General features: G+C 45.7%; 1 long non-coding RNA gene across 1 annotated transcript; it reads left to right on the top strand.

The window, feature by feature from the left end:
- Positions 1 to 1,545: 1,545 nt before the first annotated feature.
- Positions 1,546 to 4,984, top strand: LOC123132345 (uncharacterized). The gene is made up of 2 exons (XR_006464650.1): positions 1,546 to 2,091; positions 3,480 to 4,984. It is a non-coding gene; the product is annotated as an uncharacterized lncRNA (long non-coding RNA).
- Positions 4,985 to 13,739: the final 8,755 nt, after the last annotated feature.

Below are 13,739 nucleotides of genomic sequence, written 5' to 3'. Positions count from 1 at the left end.
TGATGTTTGTGAACGACAATTGATCTGTACATGGACACTGCTTGTCCTCTGTCTGATCTGATCTGATGTAGCCTTTGCCTCACGTAGCCTTCTCTTATCTTTCTTTTTTCTTTCTTTTAATTTTCATATGGGACGGAGAGTAACAGTACTTGGTTTCAATGACAACAATTCCATGGTCATGTCTATCCGTTTCCGGGTCGCGGCCTTCTCTTAACTTTTTTTGCTCTTTCGACTAATTAGCACTTTTTCGTGAATCAATAGTCTGATTGACTTTCCCAAAGCACTGAAGATTTATTCCTGTATCTTCATCACGAGACTGAAGTCAATTTATTAAACCCTTCAAGAGTCGCGCAAAGAGCGGCCGCTCGCACGTGCCACATCTCACAGGTACGACAAAGAAAAAAGAAATTGATTGCTTTGTATCGCTAGAAAGATAAAGGTCCTGATAATTGTCACACGTGTGGTATATCGGATAGTTGTGCCACACGCCTCGTGTGGCATGGACAGCAACCAGCCCACACACCTACGTGTGGGCAAAACAACTAATGCCCACACACATCTTTTTTCCCCTCCTGAACCCTCTCACACGCGTGCGTGTGGGCGATGTTGATAACGCCCACACGCCCGTATGTCAGGCCTCGTGCCCTTCTGGTCCCGCACGCGACGCGTGACGCCCACCGCGCGCCCGCAGTTGCCATAGTCCAGACCCTCGTCCATGTTCGTTTATCTGCAGTTGCCATGTCGCTGAACTACGGTTGCCATGTCGGACAACTGTAGTTGCCATGGTTGCTCAACTGCAGTTGCCATGTATGGTCTGATCTAATGTAGTTGCCATGATTTCATAACTTTAGGAGTTGCCACATACTAACACGAGGCAGTTGAGAAGTTGCCATGTGCTCACAAGCATGCTAGGGCAGTTGCCATGTAAAAAGGAAGAGTTGCCATCTACTTACGTGCACGTTAGGGCAGTCGCCATGTACGTGCACGTTGGGGCAGTTGTCATGTACAATGCAAAAACACATGGCAACTCGGTAAAAGACAGTTGTCATCTGCTTACGTGCACACTAGGCAGTTGTCGTGTACCCTACAAAAACACATGACAACTCGGGTAAACAAAGAGAGTTGTCACCTGCTTATAAAGCACACTAGAGGCAGTTGCCATGTGCGCTGCAAAAACACATGGCAACTAGCAGCTTACGTGTGGGAGAGGAGACGGGCGTGTGGGCGAGATGGCAAATGCCCACACACCAGCCCTTGTGCGTGACTGAAAACTGGTGTGTAGGTGAATTGCTAAACGCCCACACACCGGCCCCTCCGTGTGGTAAAACGGATGTGTGGGCGAACTATGTCACACACCACACACACGCCTTATCCTACATGGCACAGAAAATCAGCCAGATTGTGTCAAGATTCGTGCATATAGTACTGGACGGTGATGGATGCGTGTGGTCGAGATGGTCAACGCCCACACGTGTGGGCGTTAACATTTCCGAAAGATAAAAAGAAAAGAGGGGCGACTGGTCGGGCGCGTTCCCTTCCTCACGAAACAACCTTCCCCTCTTCTCTCCTCGTTTCCTCTTCTTCGGGCGGACCTAGGATTGTCGTTGCCGCCGTCCGCACATCCCAGGCTCCCAGCTCCCCCGGCGCCCGCTCCTCCGTCGAGAGGACAGGAACATGGTGGCAGCGGCCGGTGGAGCGGGAGCGTCTGGGTCAACGAGACGTTGCGGTACGAGGTGAATCGGCGGCAAGCCCGGCGCTAGCGCTACGCGCCGCCTTTCCGACTCCTCACTCCGTCCTCGTCCACGGTGGCCGCTGCCACCCTCACTTGCGCTCGTGCCCTCTTCATCTCCGGCCGCGAGCTCCATCCCGTCCAGCCTCATCTCCCCAGATCTTCTTGGTTTTGGTCCGGGAGCATACGGGTGCGGATCAAAGCATTGATGGACAGGTTCGTGAAGGAGCTGCAGAAGGCGCTGGACGTGGACATCCAGGATCGCATCATGAAGGAGCGGGAGATGCCAGCTACATTAGGAGCACAAACGCGGGGTCGCCGAGAGGGAGGCCGTTTGGAAGGCCGAGCTCTCCCGCCGCGAGGTAGTAATCGAAACCCGTACATGTCTTACTGTCGTCTCCTTTTCTGTCAGACCGATTCATCTGCGTATTTATACCCTGGTGTTGATTCATATGATGGTGTCGATGGCATGATGCCTTCGGTAAGGGATCAGTTGCTGAATCCTGGTGCATTCCAAAGTATATATATTAAATTTACATTTCCACTACCAGTAAACCATGTTGTCATCAATCTCTGATGTGTAGAGTTGACAGAGAAGATTCAGTGTTGTGATGGTCACACTCTTCTTGAATAATGTTTGTGCTGCACGGTCCTACTCCTTCTGGTGAAAGCATTTTTAGGACCTTCAGTGAGTTCTTCACTTTTTCTGTTAGCAGTGCTGAGATTTAGTGGGTTTAACTGATATTTGAAAAATGATCTTGATATAGTGAGTTTAACTGGTATCTGAAAAGTTTGAAGGGTTGACGGCTTCAGGCACAACATGCATTTTCTTGTTGTGGTACAACCTGGGCTCAAAACATCATTTTCTGTCTAATGCTTCAATTAAACCTCTTTTTTTAGTCTACTCTCTTAACCTCATTTCTTTAAACTCTCTTTTGAAATAGTTTCGAACTAATGATTCAAGAAAATTTCAAAACCTATTTCACTTGTTCAGTCCATAGATCAAACTTCACAAAACATAGACCTGAGACTAATCAACTCATAAGTTGCACGCTATCCTGCCTCCCCTCCCCTCGCGACCGCTCGCCACACAGCCTAATCGCCGGCCCTAACCCGGAAGGATTCCGCCCACGATTTTCTTTTCTGTAAAGTGTTTGGCACCTGTGTTTTATAATTCCAGTGCCCAGCGGGTTCAATTTAAGGTACTCTTTAGATCTGAAGTTTGTACTGGAGTTGTTGTTGGTTCATTCATATTCGTTCAGTACTGCCTCTGAATTTTGGTTCTGCAAGTCTTTAGACCTCTTATCTTTGCTATGACTAGATTATAGGAGAATTTTCTGAAAAAATAGATAGAGAGGGTGTATATCTGATCCAGCAAGTTGCAGGATGATGCTGAGAGTTTTCAAACACCATTAGGTTATTAGCAATCCTTTGTCAATATTTGCCATTGTTGGATATTCACAGAAATTCAGGAATATATGTTGTCAAAAGATTTTAAACCCTTGGTCATCGGGCTGTGATCATATTATCCTTTGTTATCCGACTGGAGCTATTGTTGAATATTATTGACGAGTGTTTTGCTATTTTGGATTGTCTTCCAATATTTGTTGTTTGAGCTGTTGTGCTTGTTAGTGGAATGATATATAGAATTATGCTGATTGGGGGTGCATCCAGAGAACTGTATTCTAAAAGACTAAACACCTGGAAATTAGTATTGATGGAGACCATTTAATATTTGATATCTCTGTAGGGAGGTTGCTCTGAGGAGAACTGAATGGAGTTGCACCAACCAAAATGCTCAATTGGACACATGCTTCCAAACGTGTAAACAATAGTTATATGACCCTCGATCGGTATCACGATCGTGAATCCTCTCTTGGACGTTGTTTCAAAAAAAAATTACAGAAGTCTTTGAACCTTTTTAGTAGGTGAATTTTGGAGTGAAACTCAATAAATATCTTGTTCTTTTAGCTATGTACTCAGTTGTATCTACTGATGATTCTTCCCCATTCAGTGAGAAGGCGTCCGGAAAGTAGGCAGTGGGAAATACAGTGAAGTCATAAGAGCGTTTAAATCACTAAAGTAGTGATCTAAACACTCTTATATTTCTTTACAGCAGGTAGTACTCGCCGGCTCACAAACACAAAGTAATGCGACTTACTTACTCATTTGCTTCTTACTCTAAACTATTGGGACTCACTAAAGAATTTGCAGCGACAACATATATGGTGATATCCAACGAAGCTTTTTTGGCTGCCTATTCTCGATTAATGCAGAGGCCCGAAGCCGAACTCATTCATGGTTCTATCTTTTAGATACATGATAGAGAATCAACAAATTCACTTTGATCTGTTTGATGCAGAGTGTACAGAAAGTGACTATTGACTGGTAGACTGTTGAATATACGTGCAAATACATATTTATATTGGGTATTTTATTGCTTAATATAGTAATAAACAGATATTGTTATTGTCTGCCCACTAAGATCTCCAAACCACACCTTGTTGATGCATGTGAAGTTACATGTTAGTAGTTTCTTGGTTATTCCTTGGCTAATATGCTGGATTATTCTGCGTACATGTGTTATATCTTCTTACTTGCATGCTTGTTTGTCTTGACAGATGGCAACTTCTTTGGGGTTGTGTCAGCAAGCTTTAGGATAATTGCCATGAATGTCGTAGGATAATTGCCATGATTTAGCTTTAGACTCCCACATGTTTCTTGATCTGAGTGTATGCTCATGTGGTAGTTAATTATTTGGTTCCATGACGAGGAATATGGAGATCAAGTTGCACACTATCAAGAGGCCTTCTCCAGAGGTATTCTACAAGTTATCAGAATAGATTCTCTTCATTCCCTGTACCTTGCAGCATCTCCATCTAAGGCCGGAGTTCTGCACCTACCTACCTGTTGGTGTAATAAATTCCAACTATGAAACTAAGCATCAATTTATGTCCTACACATAGTGTTGGCAGTGTGTCATTGTTGGGTAGATGTTCAGTACTGCCTCTGTATTTTGGTTCTGCAAGTCTTTAGACCTCTTATCTTTGCTATATGACTAGATTCAAGGAGAATTTTCTGAAAAATTGGATAGAGTGGGTGTATATCTGATACACAGGATGACGCTGACAGTTTTCAAACACCAGTAGGTTATTAGCAATCCTTTGTCTAGGTTACAAATTTCGCCACTGGCAAGTCTGACAATTTTTTTTCCTTCCAACTGATGTCTGTTGTAATAAAAGATACTACACATTATGGATTTGTGTGAAAGTGAGTTGTTGCTTTTCTCCATGTTGTTTACCCCAACAAGGGTGAGGCTGGGGAAAACACATGCCTTTCTCTGTATTTTTAGTTAATGTGTTAACTTTTTTATTTGCAACTTAGATTGTCTGATGCATTTCGTCTCTGTACAATTAGTAAGATCTTCCTCGTCTTCCTTCCTCTCCTTCTCCACCTCTTAATTTCCAAGTGATTTCAGTGTGGTGTTACTTTTAGGTAAACCTAGAAACTTTGGGAACTTAAAAATTAGGCAAACCGTTCTTGCAAGAACGACAACTTTGTTGTTGACTAGATGCACTACGCCTTATTTATATGTGAGATCTGTAAATTGAGGTGTCTTGCCATGGTGTTCAACTTCTTTACACAGTCTCTAGCTCGCTAGGCTGGGACTTGAACCACCATGCAATCTGAAGGAAGACTAGCAGTTGGAAGTTGTGTTAATTAATTAATATGTACTAACTTATATTTATGTGTTTTTAGAGTGGACGGTATGCTGTAATAGTTTGAACTGTTATCCTCCCAAAAAGAGACAACCCGTCCGATTGTTTTGCTATATAGTGTTGATGTTTCCTTAAAACAACCAAGGCTTCTTTTTCATCGGATATAGAACTGTGATTCTATAAATTATATTTATTACTATCTCTTTTTAAACAGAATGAATGCCATTTTCTATTTTCTTCCATTCAACACTGTAAATTTCCATCTTCTATGAGGAATCCATAACGTCATGCTAACAACTCTTAGTCTGCTATTAGTAGAAGACAAATGTGTGTAAACGTGTGAAAATGGTTGCATAGGACATGATGAGGTGATCAAGCAATACAAGTGCGCACAGATACGCCCCAAGAGGCACGCCATGGGCGTGCCCCAGACCCTAGTATCCTTACATGCTGGCATATGTGTTCTCCGGACAGCGTTCCGCGGGTAGGTGATGTCGTGGCCTCTGGCCTGTTTGTGCTGACCGGACCTGGCGACGTACGGCACCGATGTGGCGATGTTGGTGTGAGCTCTGTTGATATGACAGCCTTGATTTTTTCTTTATTGATCCAAGTAATGGTTCGTACTGTTACCCCAAGTTGTCAAGGAGTACTACTAATCTCATTTAAGATGTGCGTATATGCACCACCTTTCACTTGATTGATGCTCCATGGCTGAATTGTTAGCAGTGGATTCCTGATTTGCCTCGTACTGGCACACTACATCGCGCTGCAGCTTTTCCTTTGCTCCCCACGAGGTGAGTCTGTGGTGGAGGTGCGCCTGGCGACTTAATTCTTGTACGGGTCGGTCCAGAGGGCCAGCATCTTCTGTGTGACCCTCGGCGGCTCGGCCCAGAGGAGAACAAGGTAAATCTAGTTTAACAAGATCAGACCAGACTGGTGCCTATGGTGCTCGGGGGTGACAGCAGTTCGCCTCAGATCTAATTTAATAATATTAGCCAACTCAGGATTTGCGGCTGCTGAGCGCTGCCCATGGTGCAGCAAAAAAGAGGCCAAAACGAGGTCCAGGTCGCTGTCGGTTTTGACTTTCATGTTTCCTCATCTCAAGCGTGGCTTGTATCTATTGATGTCTTTTTTGTCTGATCTCATCTCTTTTGGTCTTAGTCTTTGCTCCTGGCGCCTTGCAGCAGAACATCAAAATCGGTTTGGTTTAGATTTCTTAATTGTACAGGGAACAAACGCTTATCGGTTTCGGCGGATCGGAGGACGGCGGCAGCAAACACACATAAGCCCAGCGATCCGGCTCTGCCCAAAGTTATCATATGCCGGGTTATCCTGCGAGCCTCTTTTTCTTCTTCGTCTAATCAACCGCGAGCTTCTCAATTTATATGAGAGATCCCTCCAAAAACTCAACACTATCGTGCGTGAGCCCCACAGTGGGCGTCAACTGTCGTGATTTTGTTACGGCAGATGTCCTTAGTATCAGGACTTAGTCGCGAGGCCAACGCATCTATGTGTAGCTTGAGAGGGGTTGAGTGGAACGAGAGACGCGAGGTTTTACCCAGGTTCGGCCCCTCACGGTGGAGGTAAAAGCCTACGTCCTGCTTCATTGATATTGATGATGATGATCACGATTACAAGGGAACTCTGTCTCAAGAGCTATTGAGTTTCTGTCTAACCCTAACTTATCAAAACCTGTCCTCTTGGGGTGCCCTGCCCCTCCTTATATAAGTTAGAGGGGCCGGTTACATGTGGAGTCCTATTAGAATTAGGACTAGTCTACCTTCTAATACAAACCGGATACAAGTCCGGGTCTTAACTCCTTGTAAGATAAATATTCCTCACGCCTTTCCTCTTAAATCGGCCCACCATTAACATAAACCGGCCTTCTGGGCCTTGGGCCTTGTCATCCGTCTGTCTCGCCTACCAGGTTACCAGGGAGTCATAATGTTCAGGCAGGTTGCTTTGTAAACCGTTTGATCAGGGCGGGTCGCCAGTGAATCGCCAAGTGTAAACCGGGTCTCAAGTAAACTGCCAAGTCCGGGTGGATCATATTTCCGGCCGGGTCATATCGCGGGGTATATCCCCGACAACTTACGAAAGTGAAATCCGATAGATATAATAACATAAATATTTTTGATATTTTTGTGCTAAGCTAACGGATGGGTATGACAACACATGTCTATGGCTAGGAAACTTAATCATCTTTGATTAACGAGCTAGTCAAATAAAGGCATACTAGGGACACTCTGTTTGTCCATGTATTCACACAGGTATCAAGTTTCCGGTTAATACAATTCTAGCATGAATAATAAACATTTATTATGATATAAGGAAATATAAATAACAACTTTATTGTTGCCTCTAGGGCATATTTCCTTCAAATCCGACGTCTCCTTACCGGTCCCTCCACGTGCCGTCGGTCGGTTAAAGGCCGCCCCGCGGCGGATCCGATCGGAGTTGGATCCGCAGTCGCCGCCGCCACCATCTCCGCGCAGATCAGGCACCCCGTCGGATGGGGCGCTGCCACCGTCGCCGTCCATCTCAGGGTCTCCGCTCCACCGGCAGATGTCGCTTTGGCCACCGCCGCACGGCAAGGGATCGCTGCCCCAGCCGCCGCCTTCGGATCCCATGAGAAGGGCCACCCCTGCCGCCTCTGATGGGATCTCGCCGCGTCCACCCACCCAGGTGCCTTCGGCGTCGGGCCCGCGGCCCTCGCCGGCGGCAGCGGCGGCAGAGGGAGGCGCGAGAGGAGGCCTGCGGCGCTAGGGTTTGGATGCCCCTGGCGTCGCCTAGGGGGAGGCGACGCGAGGGGCGAGGGGACGAGTAATTCCTGAGCTGTTTGGAAGTGTTTGCCGGGGTCTTTCTTTCGTGCTGCTACTGTAGGTTGGTTTTTTTTATTTTGAATTGAACAATGTCGTAGCCTCGATGGTCGTTGATCGTAGCAGCTCACGGCCCACCGACAACAACCCTTCAAGCACCGGTAGTGCCTCTTGCAGTAGCTCGTGCTTGGGATTGCAGCATCGAGCTCCATCAAGCATCAGCCTTGTAGCACTGGCATGTACCCTCACAACATTGCCACATGTCCTACAACACTAAGAGGTTATGAATGTAGAGTTGTGGGGTGATCTTGGAGCATTCATAAGTGGTACAAGGTAGATGCACGGGGTGTTGAAACCCTCAAGCTTCTATTACTTTGGGAGAAATGCTACAACTACGCGCAGATTTTAACGGACGATGCGCTACGGACAGACGTGGGGTTAAAGGATTGGGAAATCATGATGACCGGCCCCACCATGCAAACCAGAGGGGGCGAGAGATTGGTTAAGAAAGAAGGAGGGCTAGGAATTAGAAACCTTCATGCCATGAACCAAGGCCTCATCCTTGCCTCGGCTTGGAGACTTGCAAACAATCCAAACTCACATTTACATCTTGTTCTCAAATCGAAATATTTTTCAGATACCTCCATTTGGGCTGCCTCGTCCAACACTCCTAAGTCAGCTTTTTGGTCATCCATTCTCAAGATGCTACCTAAACTTAAGAACCATTCTTTCTACCACATCACTCAAGGGAACATCTCCATTTAAAGCACTCCTTGGTGCTCAGCTTGGACTGATATTCACAATCATCTCATTATCCAACCTACTGGCTACATCTATCCTGCACAAGTGAGAGATCTTTGGCTCCCAGGGCATAAAACTTGGAACATCAGCTTAATTCATTCTCTTTTTCAGGAGCCGACGGCATCTATTATTACTCAGACTACCATCATTCCGGATGACTGTCCAGACATTCTTTGCTGGGATCTTACTCCTAATGGTAAATGTAACTCTAAATCCACTTACAAGTTGTGTTTGCAGGATATTCAAAGGCAGCCAAGAAACCAACCTTCGCAGGTCCCCCTACAGGTTAAACAGCTTCTTAAGCAGGTTTGGAAGCAAAAACTGATGGCACCCAGAGTTCAAACTTTTGCCTGGAGGTTACTTCGGAAAGCTCTTCCAACAGGTTTGAGAGCTAGTCGATTTTCATCTCATATTTCTAAACAATGTTGTCGTTGTGATCTTGAAGAGGATGACATGCATCTCTTTTTTCGTTGCACTTTTGCGAGAGCATCTTGGTTTGCTCATCCTCGGTACATCAGAAGTGATCTTCTAATTGAGAATCATCTTTCTATGCAAAGTGTTATTCATGTTCTGCTCAATATGAATCACCCCTATGCATCTATATCTAACATTTTCAATTTCCTTTGGTGCATATGGAAATCTAGAAATGATTGCTTATTTGCTAGAAAAATGCCTCTTCCTCATCAGGTACACATTGCTGCTTCAGCTTTGGCTGAACACAATAATTACTTACAGAATTCAGTCCATGATGGTAAGCAAACTGATCAGCTTCTTACCTCTCATAATATAAGTACCTTACCTCAACAAGGCTGCACTGTTAGGACGGATCTTCTCATTTCAGGAGCTAAAATTTATTCTGATGCCGCTTTCAACTGTTCGAAGATTCCAGGACTTGTACATGGAACAACAGCTACTGGAGTTGGAGTGTTTCTCTGTTTTTTGCAGGATCAAGCTGAGGTCAATGTGCAAATTCAAGCTTCCACCCAAAACACAAGCACGCCTCTTCAAGCTGAAGCCCTTGCTTTTCTTCTTGCAGCTCAAATTGCTCACAGGCTTCACATTAATAGGCCTACTTTCCTCACTGATTGTCTCTCCTTGGCAAAAGCGGCAGCGAAAAGAAGTGTTTTGGCTGATTCTACCCCTTGGTCCATCGGGAAATATCTTGCTGAATTTTTCTCTCTTACTAAAGATCTCCAAGCGCAGGTGTTTCATATATCAAGAGAGATTAATGGCATAGCTCACAATGTGGCTCATCAGGTTCTTACATGTTCTATAGAACCTGACATTAGTTGTTTTGCTTCAGCTCATTCACATAGGACATGCCCTGTAGTTTCCCTCCTTTCCAATATCAATTTTCAGGGCTATGTACTTCACGCTGTAAGATGTTATTGGGCTGAATAAAAGTGTTGGCGCTTGTGCGCCTTTCTCTGTTCAAAAAAAAAAGGTAGTCCGTAGGCTGCAGCCTGTAACTTGTCCGTAGGTGTAGAATTTTCGTTACTTTGGCATGTCCATAGGCCACGAGAAAGTGGAAGAGGAAGAAGCAGCAACCTACGTGGGCGGAGGAAATGAGTGGACAGGAGACCTCTAGCCACATATAAGGATGTGTGCACGTTGAATGAAGTGACTGTACACGGGACATGTACCCAACGTTCGAGGTGGCCGACCCGAGACATTTAACGCCCAGCTGAATTAGATTGTTTCCTAACAATTTTGGGGCATGTTAGGTATCAACGGATCGGAGCCAGCCCTTGATCGGTTGCCTCCCATGCCATATGATCCATCCTAAATATGATATTCTAACCGTCTGACTATTGTTGTGCCAAAGTCTTGAGCGGAGCATTGTTTTAAACATTTGCAATACCGTCGCCACATTTTTCTTGTAAGGTATGTTTAATACAACAACAACAACAAAGCCTTTAGTCCCAAATAAGTTAGGGTAGGTTAGAGATGAAATTCATAAGATCTCGCAACCAACTCATGGCTCTAGCACATGGATAGCAAGTTTCCACGCACCCCTGTTTATAGCTAGCTCTTTGGTGATACTTCAATCTTTCAGGTCTCTTTTAACGGACTCCTCCCATGTCAAATTCGGTCTACCCCGCCCTCTCTTGACATTCTTCGCACGCTTTAGCTGTCCTCTATGCACTGGAGCTTCTGAAGACCTGCGCTGAATATGTCTAAACCATCTCAGACGATGTTGGACAAGCTTCTTCTCAATTGGTGCTACCCTAACTCTATCTCGTATATCATCATTCCGGATTCGATCCTTCCTCGTGTGGCCACACATCCATCTCAACATACGCATCTCCGCCACACCTAACTGTTGAACATGTCGTCTTTTAGTCGGCCAACACTCCACGTCATACAACATTGCGGGTCGAACCGCCGTCCTGTAGAACTTGCCTTTTAGCTTTTGTAGCACTCTCTTGTCACAGAGAATGTCAGAAGCTTGGCGCCACTTCATCCATCCGGCTTTGATTCGATGGTTCACATCTTCATCAATACCCCCATCCTCCTGCAACATTGACCCTAAATATCGAAAGGTGTCCTTCCGAGGTACCACCTGGCCATCAAGGCTAACCTCCTCCTCCTCACACCTAGTAGTACTGAAACCGCATATCATGTACTCGGTTTTAGTTCTACTAAGCCTAAACCCTTTCGATTTCAAGGTTTGTCTTCATAACTCTAACTTCCTATTTACCCCCGTCCAACTATCGTCAACTAGCACCACATCATCCGCAAAGAGCATACACCATGGGATATCTCCTTATATATCCCTTGTGACCTCATCCATCACCAATGCAAAAAGATAAGGGCTCAAAATTGACCCCTGATGCAGTCCTATCTTAATCGGGAAGTCATCGGTGTCGACATCACTTGTTCGAACACTTGTCACAACATTATCGTATATGTCCTAGATGAGGGTAATGTACTTTGCTGGGACTTTGTGTTTCTCCAAGGCCCACCACATGACATTCCGCGGTATCTTATTATAGGCCTTCTCCAAGTTAATGAACGCCATATGCGAGTCCTTCTTTTACTCCCTATATCTCTCCATAAGTTGTCGTACCAAGAAAATGGCTTCCATGGTCGACCTCTCAGGCATGAAACCAAACTGATTTTTGGTCACGCTTGTCATTCTTCTTAAGCGGTGCTCAATGACTCTCTCCCATAGCTTCATTGTATGGCTCATCAGCTTAATTCCACGGTAATTAGTACAACTCTGAATATCCCCCTTGTTTTTGAAGATTGGTACTAATATACTCCGTCTTCATTCTTCTGGCATCTTGTTTGCCCGAAAAATGAGGTTGAAAAGCTTGGTTAGCCATACTATCGCTATGTCCCCGAGACCTTTTCACACCTCAATGGGGATACAATCAGGGCCCATCGCCCTGCCTCCTTTCATCCTTTTTAAAGCCTCCTTCACCTCAGACTCCTGGATTCGCCGCACAAAACGCTTGCTGGTCTCATCAAAGGAGTCTCCCAGTTCAATGGTAGAACTCTCATTCTCCTCATTGAACAGCTTGTCGAAGTACTCCCGCCATCTATGCTTAATCTCCTTGTCCTTCACCAAGAGTTGGCCTGCTCCGTCTTTGATGTATTTAACTTGGCCAATATCCCTCGTCTTCCTCTCTCGGATCTTGGCCATCTTATAGATGTCCCTTTCACCTTCCTTCGTGCCTAACCGTTGGTAGAGGTCCTCATATGCCCGACCCCTTGCTTCACCAACAGCTCGCTTTGCGGCCTTCTTCGCCATCTTGTACTTCTCTATGTTGTATGCACTCCTATCTAGGTATAGGCGTCTGAAGCAATCTTTCTTCTCTTTAATCGCCTTCTGGACATCATCATTCCACCACCAGGTATCCTTATCTTCGCTTCTCCTTCCCCTGGACACTCCAAACTCCTCCGAGGCCACCTTACGAATGCAAGTCGCCATCTTCATCCACACATTGTCTGCATTCCCTCCTTCCTCCCAAGGGCCCTCCTTAATGACCCTCGCCTTGAACACCTGAGCTACCTCCCCCTTGATCTTCCACCACTTCGTTCTAGCGACTTTGGCACGCTTATCCCGCTGGACACGAATCCGAAAGCGGAAGTCAGCAACCACCAGCTAGTGTTGGGGTACAACACTCTCTCCAGGTATCACTTTACAGTCTAGGCACGCACGCCTATCTTCTCTTCTCGAGAGGATGAAATCAATCTGGCTAGAGTGTTGGCCACTACTAAAAGTCACCAGATGTGATTCTCTCTTTCTAAAGAGGGTGTTAGCTACAATCATGTTGTAGGCTAGAGCAAAGCTTAAGACATCTTCTCCTTCTTGATTCCTGATGCCATAGCCAAAGCCCCCATGCGCCCCTTCAAAACCCGTGTTAGATGCACCCACGTGGGCATTGAGGTCTCCTCCTATAAAGAGCTTCTCACCAATCAGTACACTCCTAACCATGTCTTCCAGGCCTTCCCAGAACTCTCTCTTGGTGTTCTCATTGTGGCCTACTTGTGGGGCATACATGCTGATAACATTGAGAACCAAGTCCTCAACTTCCAGCTTGACCAGGATAATCCGGTCCCCACGTCTCTTGACGTCTACCACTCCATACTTGAGGCTCTTGTTGATCAAGATGCCTACGCCATTTCTGTTCGCAGCCGTCCCCGTGTACCACAGCTTGAAGC

This window comes from Triticum aestivum, chromosome 6A (assembly GCF_018294505.1).
Source record: "Triticum aestivum cultivar Chinese Spring chromosome 6A, IWGSC CS RefSeq v2.1, whole genome shotgun sequence".
Taxonomy (NCBI): Eukaryota; Viridiplantae; Streptophyta; class Magnoliopsida; order Poales; family Poaceae; genus Triticum; species Triticum aestivum.
This window is presented reverse-complemented; position numbering and strand designations above follow the sequence as displayed.